Consider the following 6,037-nt stretch of genomic DNA (forward strand, 5'->3'; position numbering starts at 1 on the left):
TTAAACTTCTTTAAGAGTGTTTAAAAATCATTTCACTCAAAAATCTGAAGTATTGGGATTTTTTTTTTTTATACATTTTTGAAGTCTGCCCTGAAAATTCTGGAATTTTCATTTTCTGCAGAACATGCATTTTTAGTAAATGACTTAGTGAAGCTATACTTTTCCAAATTGAACAATTTTTAATTCCGGTGATTCCTTTGGATGTCTAGTCTAATTCTGGAAGGTTTCATTAAGTTTCGATCAAAGGTTAAATAGATACAAATTTTGCAAGTAAAAAACATTAATCCTGGAAACAATTTGACAGTTTTGAAAGAGTTGAAATAAAATCATGTTTTAAATAATTTTTGACTCTGGAATGGCTTTAGAAATTTATTGGAACAACCTAGGTGATATAGAATGCCCCATTAAAAATATAGATTGAATTGGTGAGTGGAATTTTTTATGAAAAATCCAGGAGTGACCAATATTCTGTTAAGAGAAGATTTAATTAGAAAGGAAATTTTGTTAGTCATTTGGTGTGGAGATGTCCAATGAATTAAATATTGAGGTGTTGTCATAGGGTGACTTATGTATGAAGAATTTATTGGATTTTGTATTCAAGGAGACAAGCAGGGGCACTGTTAGAGGACTCCAAATCCTTCGTTAGCTTAAGGGTTGAGCATCAAGAGTGTGAGTGGGGAAAACAAAACTTTAATTCTATTATGGCAATGTTTATTTCTAATAATGTTTCACTTGCCTTATAATTGTGTTATATTTTAAAGCATGATATTGATTCATTACTTCTGGAAGGTTTGGTTGATTCTACCGAAAAAAAAAAAAAAAAGGTTTCGTTGATTGATTTTAGAAAAGAATTATGAATTATATTTCAATGATTTATGTTTGCCTCAGTATGCTTGATAATTGCTGAATTGCATGTTTGGAAATGAGCTTTATTTTTATTGGGCAAGTGGTTTGAATACGGAAAAGATATGCATTTGGTTTGGGAAATTACATGTTTACCGCTTTTTCATTGCATAAAGTACTATGATTTTAAGCATGTCTTTTATAAAGAAGAAAAGTATAAGTTAATGAGAAAAATGATGAAATGTATAGAGATTATGAAAAAGTATATGTTCACGAGAAAGATGATTTGAGAATAAGTTTAGGGTTATGACTCTGCATATGTGTATGATTGGTTATTTGCCAGTCGTAGCGATGTATGATTCCATTAGGTCGAAGGCCTGAGCGATCGGTGATTCCACCAGGCAGGATTTATGGTGTCGGCTCGAGAGGGTCAAAGGCCTGGGTGATAGGTGATTCCGCCAAGCACGATTTGTGATGTCAGCCCGTGAGAGATTTCAAGATACAAGTGCTGAAACTCAGCAAAGAACACCCAAGAAAAAAAAGTAAAACAGAGGAACGAAAAGATGCAGAAGAAAGAAAAACCGGATCTGGAATTTTTTACTCAACTAAAATACTGTTCCAGATCTGCAGTTTTTATAGTATTCAATTATAAAAAAAAACGCACCGTTTCATCTAAACTTTGGACCTTTACATTCAGACCCCCAACGTCTTATACATATCTAATACTCTCACTTAAACACAACATATCTACAACTTTGAGACTTTCATATATCTAATATCTCCCCTGAAACCGAAACGTGTCTGCACTCTGAAGTTTCTTCTGCTTATTCTGAACTCCTTCAAGCTTCAGCATTTTCTCATCCTAGCATCAACTTCTTCAGCATGTTCTCATCCTAACATTAACAAGCAAAACAACAACCAGCATTACGCCAGCAAGCATCAACCATCATCAACCAGCATTACCCCAGTAAAATTCAACAGCAAAATCAATCAGCATCAACCACATCATTCAGCAAAACAACAACCATCATTACTCCACCAAGCAAACAACCACCAGCATTACTCCAGCAACATCAATCATCATTACAGCATCAACTATAAAAAAAAAAAAATCAACCAGCATCAACCAGCATTTGTTCAGTATCAGACTCACAATTGAATAAACACACAGCAACCAGCTAAAACAACAACAAGCATTACTTCACGAAGCAAACAACCACCAGCATTACTCCAGCAAGCATCAATCATCATTACAGCATCAATTATCAAAAGAACTCAACCAGCATTACTTGCCTGATAAAATCAACCAGCATCTGTTCAGTATCAGACTTTCAATTGAATAAACACACAGCAACCAACTCAAACATTCTTATTCAGGTAGTTCATCAGTAACATTCAGTTTCTCCCTTAAGAAAGTAAATCTATTACTTGGAAGGGCTTTGGTTAAGATATCAGCAACCTGAAATTCAGACGCAACATACTGAACACTTACATTTTTCTGAGCAACTAAGTCCCGAACATAATGCACATCTATTTCTATGTGCTTAGTTTGCGCATGGAATATAGGATTTGCAGATAAGGCCCGAGAGGGTTGAAAGCCTGGTCGATGGGTGATTTTGCCAAGCAGGATCTGTGGTGTCAACTCAATAGTGTCGCAAGCCTGATCGATGTGTGATTCTGCCAAGTAGGGGCTGATTTTGTTGGCCCAAGCGGGTCAAAGGCTTGAGTGGTGTATGATTCTGCCTAGCAAGATATGACTATGCCGGCTTGAGCAATGTATGATTCCACTAGGTCAAAGGCTTGAGTGGTATATGATTTCGCCTAGCAGGATATGATTGCGTCAACCTAAGCGATGTATGACTCCATTGGGTCTAAGGCTTGAGCGGTGTATGATTCTGCCTAGCAGGATATGATTGTACCGACTTGAGTAATGTATGATTCCTTTGGGTCGAAGGCTTGAGCGGTATGTGATTCCACCTAACAGGATATGATTGTGTCAGCCTAAGCAGTGTATGAATTTGCCTAGCAGGATGGATTTAGTGGTTCAACTTGGGCAATGTTAGATCTCCCTGGGTTGGACGGATTTACCCTTAGGCACTAGTAGAGGTGAGAGTTTCAAGTAATAGCTGTGAGCTATATTTTCAACATGAGTAGTTCAGGAGTATGAGAAACAATTATTGTTGATCAATGTTAGTTCATGAGAAATGATTTTAGATTTTGGAATATGATCATAGTGGTGTCTCTGGAAAAACATGAATAAACATTGCATGCCTTAAATGTTGTTTTCAGAAAAGCTTTTAGTCTATAATTACCAGTTTATAAGAAATAGTTTAAATGTAGAAAAATGATTGTTAGAAATGAGATTTTATTAGTATGAGTGTTCTTTACATGTTTGAATGTTTTATAAAAACATTTACGCATTGAGGATTTCAGCTCACTCTTTTAAATTATTTCTTACCCCAGCAGGTCAACTGGAGATCGTGCTGAGGAGTGATTTCATTCAAGGTTGGGCTACTCAACATCATCTCATCTTGGGTGTGACATGACATTCTGTTTCCCCTGCAGAATTCATGTTTTGTGGCATACATTATTCTCATGTACTAATTATAAAATATATACAATAACCTGATACAAATGTTTCTATTTGACAAAATTTCAAAGGACATAAATTTTGTATGTCTTTTTATCATGTTTTAATTCAGAATGGGTTTTCACAATTTTCCCTACATGACATGTCTCGATCGCCTGAGTTCTATGAGAGCGCTTGGATCCTATGGGATAAGGAGGGTTGGGACGGGTCGTGTCAATGTTTGATGAAACATTATTTTCAAGAGTCTCAGGAACAATCAATTCTATAATGATTACTTTGCCACAGTTTGGAAGAGCTTCACAACAATTCTGGAGAAGTTTCAAGTAGTCTTCATCACCCCACTTATGTTGAACTGCCTGCAATTAAGTTTCATCTTTAACGTATCAACTAAACAACTACACACACACACACACACACACACATATATATATATATATATAAGGCAAAATAAAGTTGCTTGGCGTGATCTTTGTATTCCTAAGTCGGCGGGTGGTTTGGGGGTTCGTCCTCTAAGTCGATGGAACACTTCTTTAATGGTTTATCACTTATGGAACATTGTCACGAAAAAAAAAAAAAAAACTCTCTATGGGTCATTGATACATTCAGTAAGGCTATGAGGTCGTAGTTTTTGCCATGCTAGTATCCCTTGGGACGCTAGCTGGAGCTGGAGGAATTCCTTAATTTAAGAGAGCAAGTTCGGAAGCACGTTGGTGTATCTCTCGGCAATGGTCAGAAAACTTCCTGTGGTATGATTGGCGGCACCCACCCACCTAGATTAAAGGGCTCTAGGGGACTTTATCCACCTTAGGCGACAAATCAAGCCAGGTCTGATGGAATGAGAATTCACCTTTTTACCTTCTTTATTTATCCAAAAAAGGAGTCAGAATTATTGTTCAAGCCAACTTGAGGGAACAAAGCCTGCCATAACCATTGCCGATTCCTTAGCACATCACAAACTCTAGCGTTATGACCTAATCTTGTATCAAAGATGATCCTGAGGAACAATTTCAATAAGGGGACCTAAAGTCCCCTAGAGGCCTTAATTCTAGAATGGAACTTGCATTCCTCGGCATGCCTTTATCTCTTGGCTTGCTATTAAAAAAAAAAGCTTCCTATGCAAGATAGGATGCAATCTAGCTTGATCCTGAAGAGTTATACTATGCTCGTTGTAATGGTCTATGGAGTCCCACAACCACATGTTCTTCGACTGCCCCTTCACTAGAGCTGTTTGGATAGCGTCCCAGAACAAGGAAACTTTCGGGCTGCTTTTTCGGGTTGGATAATTAGTCTCCTAGGGTGCTTGCATTTCAAGGGCAAGAGCGTCCATGATACATAGACTATTGAAGATTCCTGTAGTCCTGTTGTGGCATCTATTTTTTATTTGGCAAGGACGTAGCGCTCGCTTGTTTAAAGGCCTAAGAAGAAGTCCAGAACAGGTCTGAAATTGATGTTGAGGCTTTGAAACTTCGCTTGTACTCCCTCAGTTCAAGGTAGTTTCTCGTGTTGAGGTCGAGAATGGGTGTGTTCCTTTGAATTTCTCAAGTGATATAGATGATGGTGGCTATATCTATTTCCTCACGAACGAAGAAATTTTTTCTGCCTTCTTAAAGGATTCAGTGATCCTCTTGCTAACACTACGCTTTTCCCAAGAGTGATCAGGACTTGGAACACTTTTACTTTGGGCAGGAGACTTTGTTTTTTGATAGTCTGTTTTTTTTATGCAGGTATTGGGTGTCTGCTGGCTATCCTTTTCCTGATGATATATATCCTCCAAACGGACTGCCATGTTTTGCTTCTCAGAGTGAATGGTTGCTGGCCTGGTGGTTTTCGGAGTGGATGTATAGGTTTGGAAAAACCACAACAAAAGGTTTGCAAGTTTCTGTGTGCGTGCACTATTGGCTGCCCTCATTCAAGCAAGGCTATGGGTGCTGCAACTACAGTCTTGGCAGTGATACGTGCAGTTTGGGATGGAACATAGAGTACTTTTGCTATTTTTGTGTGCTGTTATACTGCCAGACAGTGCTGGAATTTTGCTTGAATTTTGTACAGACTGAGCTATCTTGCTCTGTTCGGTGGATGTTACTTATAAGGAGCTGCTACATATCTCACACTTTTTTTTGGGGTTGTACTGGGAACAATCACCTAGGCTCTTGAGAAATGCAGCGCTTACTTGCTGTTTTCCTTGTTCCCATTTGTTGCTTTTGTGTAGGTTGGTTACTTGGGCTTGTCAAGGAGCTTGGCTCTTAAAGGGGAATCCTCTTCTTTAGGTTGTATTCTTTCATTCATTTATAAACTACCGATTACCCCCCCCCCCCCCCCCCCCAAAAAAAAAAAAATTAATGCAATTAATCTTTTTCCAATATTTACAAGTAATGATTTGTTTGGTAATTGCTTTTAAAATATTGAAACGAATCTCAGGAGGATCATTAATTTATTTTGATTTACGATTATAGGGTTTTATGTCTTATTAGAGTGTTGCCACCATTATAACGAAGTCAATAATTTAGGTTTATATCTTTGATTATTTGTTCAAATCAAGTAATTATTTATTTATTAAATGCTCATGAAGACTTGATGCATTTCTACTAGTAAATGCAGTAGAAA

The sequence above is a fragment of the Pistacia vera genome, unplaced genomic scaffold (genome assembly GCF_008641045.1).
Source record: "Pistacia vera cultivar Batoury unplaced genomic scaffold, PisVer_v2 Contig692, whole genome shotgun sequence".
Taxonomy (NCBI): domain Eukaryota; kingdom Viridiplantae; phylum Streptophyta; class Magnoliopsida; order Sapindales; family Anacardiaceae; genus Pistacia; species Pistacia vera.